We start from the raw sequence: 12,221 nt of genomic DNA on the forward strand, positions 1-12,221 counted from the left end.
TTCCCTCTATAATGTCAGCAGTCCCAAAAATTTGAGGACAAGCACTACGACGGCTTTTGCCGTCTTTAGTTTTAAAAGATCATAATGTCTAGTGTAGCGCCTCGTGCGAAATGCCTTAGTCGTGTTCTTTCTTGCATTCAGTTTGCGCAATACTTTGTATTTCACTTCGCTTTGTTAGCCAAATTTAGTGTAAAAAGAGCACTGATCATTTCCCCAGAGCTGTTCCTCTTTTTGGACGACGTGAGAGGCAGAGAGCCTTAAGTGTGTTTTTTTTTTTTGGGGGGGGGGGGGATATGGAACACATGGATAGACCTAATGTGTAACGAGAAACAACAAAATTAATTTTAAGTTAAGTTTTTTTAAATACACTGATTTTATTTCAGAATTGGTTGCATAGGTACCATTGGTGCTATTACTGGATACATTTATTAGCGCTTTTAGGGATGCTTTTCGCATTGTTTGTAATCCGTTCTGATGTCACGGTGGAGAGGGAGGGGCCGGGTGCTCCACAGACCGACAGCTGCCGGAGAATCGGGAAGATGGTGGAGTCGCTCTGGTTGAACGGGACTTGATGGTTGTGGCTAGAATCACGGGCTGATGACAAAGGTAAGAAAATATTTGGTTTGAAATTCCGTTGCCGAAGGAGACGACGGACCATCGCTTCGCTTAAATGAAGAGCGCCGCTGCGAAATCGTGCTTGCGGATGAAGATCCGTTTCGTCTGTAGCTACTGGCTTCTGCTGCGTTTTGCAACAAATTGGGGAGGGGGGGACCCTAGGATACAAACCTCTTCTGTCGCCCACGGGTAGTCGCCGTATTGGTTTTAGTTGCTTAGTTTGTAAACACGAACGAGCCAGATGACCCGGAGTAGGCTACAAAACCATGCATGAAAACAAAGGACTGTCCGGGTGGTCCCTGGCTATATGGAAAAGCGGAGAAATCGCTTACGCCCACCGTATCTTCCACATGTAATAACTACGCACTAAAGATGAGAAAGTGGATTGAATCCTCTGTTGTACGAGTGGTATCACGAAGCAGGCTGTTCAGGTTAGAACAATTCATTTACGGGCAGGATGTATCAACTAGCCTATCCACGGAGTTCAGATAGGGCGGAGTTAGTCTCCACACTAACACATAAATATGGTTTATGATTACCATGAACGAGATTATTTTGTGTGGAACTGGAATTTTTTTATTATTATAATTATAATCTTATAATATAAGTATCATAGTAGGCTAGTGTCAGTCTAGTTTTTGGCAAAAGCCAAACACGGACTCGAGAACTTGGTATGCTAAACGAGTGTGTGAGGAAGCGAAATGAATTGGCTGCACGGGATGCGATAAACCGCAAGAAACCGATCAGACGATTTTCTTTCTTCTTTTTTTTCTTTCTGGGTTGGAACGGTGTGAAAATGTGCAGCCTGTCTCCGTAACAAGTGACCATTCATTGGGATGCGCTTGTTTGGGGAGGGAAGGATAGCTGTTGTTGCTGCAGTTGCAGCTGCCTCTGCGATCCACGGGGACCGCGTCCTGTGTTTTTGCCAAATAATAGTGCACTACAGTAGGCTATATGCGCCGTTGAATGGCGGCCGTGGCGTAGGCTACGCTAGCGCTGTAAGCATCTACGCTGTTAGCATCTCCATCAAATCTTCATGCCACATACTTGTCCCAATAGAAGCTTGTGGTACGCCCGAAGGTGTGCAGGTGTAAGAAAAGAGCTTACTGGCACTTGGTCACAGATGTGGAAAGCCTGGATTAGGACGTTTCAGGTAGGCTGTATCCGCGATGACTAATCTAATTTGTTATCAGCAACGCAGGTCATCTCCGTGAAAATTTTGGCTTGTTATGTGAGTTCAGTCTGGGGATTTCTCCCTCTGCAACGCTGCACCTCCCCCACGCCCAGATTAAAGATGTGATCGTACCAGGTAGACAGTAGCGGTACTGGTATTGCGTGTTTTGTATTGATTATACACACAAGAGCGCAGTTTTTTGTCCCGAAACGTGCGTGTGTGCCTATGTTCAGAGTATGAGAACCGTAAAGCCTTTATTGAATTAGCTCCGGCAGTTCTCATCGCGGCGCGCTGGTGATATATATGTTTACACTGTCTGGGTTTGGCGCAGTACAGTAAGACCTCGGATACAGCGCTGAACAGGTGGCGGGGTCTAGAAGAAGGTAAAACATGCTTTGCGGCGTGATTTACTTGATGCAGATAGGTGAACGAGCGTTGTTTTATCAGCATTACAGTCGATCATAGGAGTCGATGCTCGCTATGTGTAGTTTTCGCTTATGATGGAGACGGTATTGATAAATTTATGGAATGTTATGGCACAGCGAACCAAGGCTTTCAGATAACAATAGCCTTCAGCAATTTATGTTACCAGAGCTGTGCCACTATGACAGTACAGCGAATATATCCTTACCAAAGATGGCATCATTACTTGTTTTTGTCATTTTGTTCCTACGTGCATTACCTGTTCTAATTTACAAGTTCCGTGATTAGGCATATGGTGCTGGCCAACGAAAAATGTGTGCGTCTTTTAGGCTACAATGTACTAACGCTTGTCTGTGGTTTGGAGAAGAGACATCGCCTAACTTGTTTGTGTATGTGTGTATGGGGGTGGGGATGTGTGTTGGGGCCCCAAAGTGGGACCCAAAGGGATCACGCGATTGGGACATAACTAAAGGCTGCATTTGGAATGGGTGGTTGTTGTCATGGTGACAGTTTATCACCCGGCATCGCTAAGCCCCCGCGATGTGTTTTAGGTCTATGGTTTTCGGTCTCAGGCGCGCGCAGGTCGCTTCGCCTGCAGTGCTCCATGTTCAACCCCTGGATAAACGGGCTAACTGGTGTTCGGTCGTGGTCATGTCACCCCAATAATCCCTCGCTAAAAAAATTTGTGTCATTGCATTTTATGTAAGACGCGGTGGGTGGGAGTTTCTTTATTGGAATAACGTTGTCATAGCTCAGAAAAACTGAAAGGCTAAATGAGTAACACTGCCCAGTTTTAGCTATTAAATCGTAGTTGGTGTGTTTATGCCAGGAACACAATGGCATCAGTGGCGAAGTGAGAAAAAGAAAACGGTTTTGTTTTGCATTTGCACACTTTTAATTAGAAGACTATATTATATTAGATTAATGTTCTTTATGACTTCTTTTTATTGTTTCAGGATTATCAATAGTTTTTTTTATTTTTTATTATAGCATTGTCATAGACTAGACCTCTATCCAGTCATTACACACACACACACACACACACACACAGTATTGTATTGTAATAGTAACAATGTAGTATATAAGGTTCAGTTTTTTATTTTAGGAAATGTTCTTCACTAAATAGCTTTTGCAGCGTGAATTTGTTTTTGTTCTACTGATGCTTGGTGTTTCTGATGGCTCATCTCTTGCGCCGTGTTCCTGATAGGGCATCTCTTGTGCAGTGTTCCTGATAGGGCATCTCTTGTGCCGTGTTCCTGATAGGGCATCTCTTGTGCAGTGCTCCTGATAGGGCATCTCTTGTGCAGTGTTCCTGATAGGGCATCTCTTGCGCCGTGTTCCTGATGGGGCATCTCTTGTGCAGTGTTCCTGATAGGGCATCTCTTGTGCAGTGTTGCTGATAGGGCATCTCTTGTGCAGTGCTGCTGATAGGGCATCTCTTGTGCAGTGTTCCTGATAGGGCATCTCTTGTGCAGTGTTCCTGATAGGGCATCTCTTGTGCAGTGTTCCTGATAGGGCATCTCTTGTGCAGTGCTGCTGATAGGGCATCTCTTGTGCAGTGTTCCTGATAGGGCATCTCTTGTGCAGTGTTCCTGATAGGGCATCTCTTGTGCAGTGTTCCTGATAGGGCATCTCTTGTGCAGTGTTCCTGATAGGACATGTATTCTGCGGTGTTCCTGCACACCATTAACACAAAGGACGGCTGAGCATTTGTCTGCTTTCTTTTTCAAAAGGTATGAAAAGATTTATTAATGACTCTTGGGTTGTGGTTTTACAAAGCAGCCAGCCAGCCAGCCATGTAAAAAAAAAAAAAAAATAAAATAAAAAGTTATGGTGCAGCGTTCCCGTCCCGTAATGAAGGCTGTCCAAGGTTCTCCCAGCTGCACACAAAATGCCTTTGGCAGCGGCTGCGGAATTGAAAAGCAGTAGAAAATGAGATCTGCAGCAGGGTTGTGTAAATATAACATTGTCAAGTGGCGGGGCAGGGTGGGGGTTTGGGGGTTTGTGGGGTGGGGGGAAGGGGGGTGTGAAAATCAAGGCTGGGGAAAGACGAAAATTCTACAAAGGAGATCTGTATCTGTGCAGAGTTGTCTGCTTGGTGAAACTAACTGGGGAAACATGGGAGGAAACTCTATTTGGGAGAAGGGTGCAGTGGGCGTGGCCGTGGGTGACGTATAAAACCCTTGGAACGTGCTCTGCATTGAATTAGAGGAATCCGAGCGCGATACAATCGATTTCCCATTTCTGGACCTCAGCCTGTGTCAGCCTGGCGTGGATTTGAACTCCCAACCCCTCACCCCCCACCTCCCGCAACAACAACTGCCATGGGGGGCGGGGTGCTTGTTCAAAAGGGTGTTCCAAACTCTGATGGGTACGCATTCGTCTTGTGCATATGGTTATAAAGCACACAAGCTCATGAATAAGTTTTGAGTTGCAGCAGGTTTTTTTTTGTTGATAGCGTTTTATATTTTGATCATTGTGCCAGTTTTCTCGTTCAATTTTTTTTCCCAGATCTGGTGGCACTTAATTAGTCAAAGTTACCTTTCTCTTTTTTTTGCCTGTGTAAGGAGCCACTAACCTTAATGGCGGGGTCGAGGCGATTACAGTCTAAGTGAGCAGCATCATGACGATATTACCAGTATCCCCCCCGTCCGTGGTGGGTTTTCTTAAAAAAAGACAGACTAAAGAGCAGAACCTGACACCCCAGTGACACTTTTTGTGGGCCCTTATTTACTGTGGAACTCCCTGCAGAGAGAGAGGGAGGCAGGCAGGGCAGGTGTAACGCTCGGAGTCTTCCCTCATTTTATGAGCGAAACGGGGATTAGCCAGTGCGCACAGGTGCCGCGGAGCCTGCTGTTATTTTTGGGAGGTGTTATTTCCAGCCGCTGACAGGAACATGGCTGCAGCAATGAGTAATTTCACACTGAAATTAGGGTCTGTGACCCCCCGCCCCCCGGTGCCAGTACGGAGTGGAGTGGAGGGGGGCTGCGTGGCTAGGCTTCAGGGGTCTGCCTCCACAATGGTTGGGTGGGGTTTTTGGATTGGTCCTGTGCTTGGTTGCATGTTTGCATGTGTGTGCATGCACATGCATAATAAAATGATGCAGCAGTTGCAGGTGGAGGAAGTTAAAAAAAGCATTTCAGGAGAAAATGCTAATGACATCCTCTTCTCTCAAAGGAGAAAGGAGAAGCCAAAGCATGTTTTATTGACCCTGCCTGCTAACCTTCGCCAGCCTACTTCCTGTTCATATCGCTGTTTTGTCTCGTACATTATTGTGATTAGTCAAAGTGTTTTATACTGAGTAAACATGGCCTTCACTTTTATCCCTTTGAAGAGGGTTTTTGGAATGCTTTTTCAGAAAGTCAGGGTTCTAGAACTCCATTGCTTTCATCCACCAGTAACGATTGTTACATTAGCATTAGAATGTTCAGTTAAGAACATTCTAATCGCATATTTGTGATCATACGCTTGAATGGGTTAAATTTGCATTTGCACAAACAGGGGTGCTGCGAGTTCAGGCCAGCCCCCCCCCCCTCCCCCGCAACACATTGTACAGGAGCTTAAAAAGAAAATCCGTCCTATTCTGCTTTGCACCCCCTACCCCGCAGGAAGAAAAAAATGTGCTGTATCAGAGTTAACTGTACTCTATCAGGAGTCGACTTCACCCTGAGCTGTTTTTTTTTTTTTTTTTTGCTGAGCCTGGTCTGCACAGAGACCAAAAATGGTTTAGTAAACACGTGCGTTTTTTTTGTGCCCGGTGCAGTTGGCATGCGTGAGGCGGAGTGGGCAGAGAGGGGATCGATAGGACTCGCGATTCGGCAGCCCGTGAGCGAGAGAGGGCTCCTGTCGGGAGAAAACAAATCTCCCCTCTCCTGATCCCGGACCACAGGTTGTTTGCGCGGGGGTGTTTGACGGAAGCAATTTAGTGCCCCCCCCCCTCCTCCCTCCCCCCACCTCCCGTCTCTTGGAAACCTGCGCCTACTGCCTAGCCATCTCGCAAACACTGCAGATAAGGGAACTGGAAACATCACTTTTATTGAATTGTGTTAAAAAATTTTACCTTAAAAACATTTGTTTCGCAGTTATTGTGATTTTTCCTTTTCTGGCCATTGCCTTGACCCGTCCCTCCCTTCACTTGTCGATGGCTTCCTCTGGCCCTCGTTTGGCGGGTCTTGGTTCCCAGGTGTTTGCCGAGCCCGGCCCTTTCCGCCTGAGCGCACGTGTCATTCCGCATGACATTTCTTTCGGAACGGCAAGATTTTTACTCAATAATTTTCTGTGTAGAAGCACTCGCCGTTTAATCTGTTCTTGCAGCTGGAGGGCACACTCGCAGAATCGACTTGTGCACTCCTAACGGAGAAAAACACTGCAAAGATCAGGGGAACCTATATTCTTTAAGTTCATCTGAGTTTATTGGTGTACAGGAGGCAGCGTTTTGGTGTGAGGTTAGATCTTGCTGTGGCATGGCCTCCAGACTGCAGGAATGGTGTACGCCACTGCAGATATAACCACAACATAAAAGTTTAGAAAAAAGGGTGTGTTCAAAAAGCCGTTTAAAAAAGGGCAATAGCCCTAATTCAGACACAATGAAAATGTGTCCCAAAAGCCTACTGCGCTACCACCGATAAAGAGCCACCCTGTTAGCATGCCTGTTAAGAATAGGGGGCAAAGGCAGCCATGTTGGCTAGGCCCAATTAAATCAGTGATGCATTCTGGAAATCGGTGATTGACAGGACACGGCGATCTCCACCCACATTGGGGACCGTGAAGCCGTGAGGTGTGACCCGTTTGTTGCTATCCTGCACCTCTCCTGAATGAGCAGGGTTCTGACCCCCCTCCCTCCCCCCCCCCCCCTCAGAAAGGGCCCTGACAGCCCGCACTACCCGCCGTCCCCCCGTCCCCCCCGCCTCAAGACCGGTCACGCCCGATAAAACATCACAATTTAAGCCCCCCCCCCCCCATGACCTGGCAGAGGGCAAATCGGCCAACAAAGAGGTTGTAGAAGAGACAGAATACCTCGATTTTTGTTAAAGCTCCCTACAGGTTTTTATTATGTTGGTTGTCCTTTATTTACTTGGTTTTAAAAAATCCCATTAGGACTGACTTCTCTTTTAAAAATGGAGTCCTTGGCAGGGCTCTTCAGTCTTTTTTTTTTTTTAACATTTTGTTTTGTTGTTGTTTAATTTATTCAACTGATTTCTGAATGGTTGAATAATCCAGGTTAATCTGTGGCTTCAGACCAAAACACAAAATCATTGTTACATCGGATTCCTGTACCAGGCTAAAACAATCAAGGGACCTACCTCCCTTTCACAGAAATCAAATCCACTTAGTTTGTGACCAGTGTTGAGGGAGAAAGGTTAACTATTCTGGTTTCCCTTTTTTAATCCTTGTGGCCCCAACAATCTAGTTAGCCTTAAAAATATCTCACTTATACAGTTTATGTATACTGTGGGTAGGTTTGAAAAAATGTGTGGTCAAAATATAGAGCTTGGCCAATCAGAGGTATCGTTTGATAAATCCATCTGATTGGTCAATTAACTCCAACCCCCTGATACATGTGTGTGTACATATTATGTAAATGAGAGCAGTCTTGGCGGTGCCCTGGGGCCTTGTTATATTACAGTTAGTGTTGTAATGATCGGTAACGCAGCACCAATCGCTATCTTGCCAAAAAGGCTGTTTTATGCGAGGGCAGTGTCGTGTTTTGCCAATTCGCCCGATATTGGAAGGAGAGGACTGCTCCTGGCCGACAGCCCGTGCTGGTGAAACCGGAGGACTTTTTTGGAAAACTAAAATGACGGCAACGATTAAAACGGGGCGACGTTTCGTTATTTTTTCGTGACCTGAGACAAGGTCCCCCCCCCCCACCCAACCCCCCAGCCCAGCCCAGCCATCCGTGCTGTTCTGATAGAGCATATCAGGTATTTTTTGCCGTGTAGCACTTCTTGTTCTCTCTTGTTATCGCTCTCGCGCTCCCTTTGTCTCATCCTTTCTCTCTCCTCTCCCTCCTCCCTCCCTTCATGTCTCTTCATCTCCTCCCTTGCTCTCTCACTCTCCCTCTCGCTCGCTCTCTTAATTGCCTGGAATGATTAATTGCGTTTGCCGGTAAGCCAGCTGGCTGGAGGTGGAGGATCATTTTTTAATAGTCACGTTCTCGGTTACCCGCTGGCCCCGCCCCGACACTCTCCGCCCCTCTCCCATGTTTGCATAAGTTTCTCATTTTTTAAAATTCACTCCCCCCAGTGATGTTAAAAAAGCACTCAGGAGAGACACTGAATATTAAAGTCATCTTCAGGGGAAAGTCACAATGGCTTTAAAAAAAATTTTGTTCTCCCTGATGATTTCTAATATTGCATTAATTTGAGCTGTAGTGCTGGTTTTCTGTTTTATTTTTTTTTTTTGCTGTTCTCAGGTGACAACAGAAATATATTTATTTATCAGCTGCCTTCAGCTAATTTGACAGTTCTGGCAGTTGCTCTGACAGTTTTTTGGGCAGAGTGAATGATTTAATATAAAATTTAATAATCAGGGCAGCAGAATTACTGCCCATCTTTTCCCACAGACTTTTTTCCCCCCTGAATGCTCAACATTCCGCATGAGTTTACTGGTGCGTATGCAAAATCTAAAAATATATTCTGTAACCTATTTGCTTCCTAATAATATTGCATTCTCAATTTCCTTCTGGCACCTGCAGTGGCATCTAACTTTACGTTGTTAGACTATCTATGACGGCTACTATCAGTTTTGACCCACTATCTGTTGTGTTGCAGAGGTGACTTGGCATCTGTACTGTTTATCTAAAGCCTGTATATATGCACTGATGCAATGGCTGTTAATAAGAGTGTCTGCTAAATGTAATGGAATGCAAAAAGTTTAAGTTTCCTATTCATCTGCACAATTTATTAAACCCAGAAAATCATCCAAATTATGATCTGTCCTCACTGAGTTTTTATTTTTATTTTTTGAAGGTATAAAAAAAACAGAAAAACAGTTACACAGTTGTGTAGTCAGTGGTGTAGAGTCCCTTACGAGCTGCCAGGCCCCACTAGGTCAAAATGCTAAGTCAAATTCAGTGTAGTATTTCAGTGATTCATTGAACATTTCAATCTTTCTGCTTCATCTTAACAAAAAAATAAAAAAAACGTGCTGTGGATCTTTGATGAGTTGACGCTCTCCTTCCCACAGTAGTATCAGAGGTTGACCAAGGTCAGACAACATTCAGTTCTGCCTACACAATATATGCATGGCTTTTAAATACATTTTTTTTTTGGACAGGCAACAAAATCAGCGAAGATTCTCCTTCAAATCCCTTACTATTTATTCTTTATCCTTACCTTAGCTAAAATGGAGAAAGGCTGTTTGAGAATCTGACTTTAATAATTTACTACCTTGCCATCCACAGCAAACAAGAACATTTTCTGTTTGGTTGGATGCCAGGAAATTTAGGGGCTTTGGAGACTAGAGTTCAACTTCCTTACATTTATGAAATAATAACGCGATTTAACGAGCTACCCCATTAACTCAGTGATCTCCTCACACCTGCTGAAACCTTTGCATTTCTTAGCACGGCTAATAAAAATTTTTTATCCGGTGCTGGCTTTGAGTAGGGCTGTGGGGGTTAAATGGTTGGGAGCCCCCTCTCCCCTTCACAGACAGGACTGGAGAAATGATAATCGTATGGATTTTTGTATTCCTCCCTGTCAGGGATTGACACGGTAGCCCTTCAGAGCTCTCCTGTTTTACATTAGTTCTGTGCTTCTGTGCGGTTTGATCGCATTTCCTGGAGCGATGGAGATCCGCTCGCTCCGTACTGCGGCTGCACGGCTCTGTCTGTGGAAGGAGGAAACCGCATTAAAGGAGCGGGTCGCGGGTGGGCCGGCGTCCCGGGAAACGTTTTAATGCATCCAGCGCCCTTTTTTTGATTTAATCGTACCATTAAGAGCTCTGGAGTCAAAGGCCGTCTGCAGTGTTTGCCTGGTTGAGCGGGTGCCGTAATTTACCGAATGTCTGTGTCAGAACCGGTCCGTTTTGATTAATAACGTCATCGGTCGATGCTGCGTGTTTCGTTATGACGTGCGTGTCCCAGACTTTGAGTTCGGTGAGAGAACCGTCGTAATTTTAGGCTAAGTTGCCCTGCGCGTCTACCTACTGAATTCTCCTGCTGATTTATTGCCTTGCCTGCTTTATTGGATTCAGGGTTTCAAGGCTGGATTGAAACATTTCGCATGTTACCGAGGAATTGCCTGGCTACGTGCCAACCCACCTGCTCGACGTTCTGCGGGAGTTCTGATTGGCCGCCGGGAAATGGAATCGCTCTTTAATGTGCACCGTCTCATCAGAGATATAATCCTGCGATCTGCGGTAATATTTGTAAATGAGCAGATTGCATTTTACTGTCGCCCCGGCGCTGAATTTTAATGGGCGAAGCCGCTTATTTTCTGCCTAGTGGAATTCCGAGCGCTGTAACATTCCGTTGTGTTCGTCGTCAACAACCCGTCTGCTGACGTCAAATGGTGGAAGTTGTGTGTATGCGTGTAGTACTGGACGAGGGCTCCTGTCGAGCTGAACCAGGGAAACAATTAGGAGGAACGAGAGAGCGCCCTGGACTCCCTCTCCGTTGTAAAATGCCACTGCTGTCTGATCGTCTGTGTCGATAGGTCATCTTAAGATCCGCCTCCCACCCCTTCAGCTTGTCATGTTTCAAGCCGACGGATAGTTATTATGGGCTTGCTCGGTCACACTGTAGACTTTCCTATTCTGTATTTGTTCAGAGAGAGAGGAGAGAGACAGAGAGCGGGGAGGAGAGAGAGAGAGAGAGAGAGATGGAGGGGGAAATGTCCTCTAATTTAACGTTATGAGAGGCTGCCACTTTTGACATTTCCAAACCTAATCTCCTGGGCCTAATGATGTCATAAAGCGTACCCTGCAGAAATGCTTTTGACAGCCCAGTCCACTGCGGAGAGTTCAGTCGTTTTACAGGGACCTGGTCTGGTGACTGTCGGTGGGGAGTGGCTCACCAGCAGACCCAATCAGGCGCTGGAAGCACTACGGTCAGTTTTGCAAGACCTCAGGTGGGCTGACTGCAACGTTTGTTGTTTTTCTTTGCTTGAGAGTCAGTGAGTTGTTAACATCTCTGATTGACTGCGGGGTTCTCTTGTTTAATGGTTTGGTTTTCATTGCCTGCAGTTCATTTTAAATTAGCCTTAGCGGTGTTTAAGCTGGCCCTACTATTACCCCTCGGTATGATTTCTGTTGTATCGCAGAAGTAGTTGATTGCAACCAGTACTGCCATATTAATTATCCAAGGAGGAGATTATATTATGTTTTACATTTTGTATTGTTTCCTATGATCACAGGCAGTGTGTGCAGGATGCCTATCATGTTGCTAAAAATCCACAATTCGCTTCCTGAGAGGAGGTCAGGGCTGCTAGGCCAGTGTTGCCAACCCTTTTCTCCCAGGCCATGGTATTTTTTTCTGTATCAGTGTGGTCCAATTTATTGTCTTCCTAAACCGTTCTAGATTTTAGTTTCATATTGACAGAAAGAGTCACAGATGTTGAAAGTAAAATGCTAACACCTAGCTTGGGGGTGGGGGTGGGGGGTCGTGCAGTGCACCTGCCTTCTGATTAATACGGTTTAAACTTATACTTATGGTGGCACTTATGTCCTGGTAATTTACCAGGTTAATGAGCTGTAAGGAAAGCCAGAGGAGAGAGTCTGGGGAGTGGAGCCGCTGCCCCATTATAAAAGCTGGCCTGTATCCCTCAGAAAGGGTTTTATATCCCCCTCTGCCTAAGTGTCCATTACTGAGAGCAGCCTGCTGGCTGTGCACTGCAGGCCACCACCTGCTGTGTGTGCGCGCGCGCGTGTGTGTGTGTGTGTGTGCATGAGTCTGTGTGTGTGTGTGTGTGTGTGTGTGTGTGTGTTTTTCACCACACCTGTGTAAATACAGCAGTCTCTTGGCAAAGAGCTTCAGAGGAAGCAAATACATTAAAGAGGAAAGCAA

The 12,221-nt window shown here is 45.7% G+C and overlaps 1 protein-coding gene across 6 annotated transcripts in view; it reads left to right on the forward strand.

Moving 5' to 3' along the window:
* Positions 1-308: 308 nt before the first annotated feature.
* The window catches only part of apba1a (amyloid beta (A4) precursor protein-binding, family A, member 1a), a 64,903-nt gene continuing 52,990 nt past the window's right edge, over positions 309-12,221 (forward strand). For 3 of the 6 annotated variants that reach the window (XM_064296874.1, XM_064296875.1, XM_064296871.1), the window contains exon 1: positions 309-606. The gene's annotated coding sequence lies outside the window, so the exon portion shown is untranslated. Of the gene's footprint in view, positions 607-648; positions 1,769-1,789; positions 2,173-12,221 lie in introns of those variants that run through there. The other 3 variants (XM_064296878.1, XM_064296872.1, XM_064296873.1) reach the window with 3 other exon arrangements.

The sequence above is a fragment of the Anguilla rostrata genome, chromosome 10, assembly GCF_018555375.3.
Source record: "Anguilla rostrata isolate EN2019 chromosome 10, ASM1855537v3, whole genome shotgun sequence".
NCBI lineage: Eukaryota > Metazoa > Chordata > Actinopteri > Anguilliformes > Anguillidae > Anguilla > Anguilla rostrata.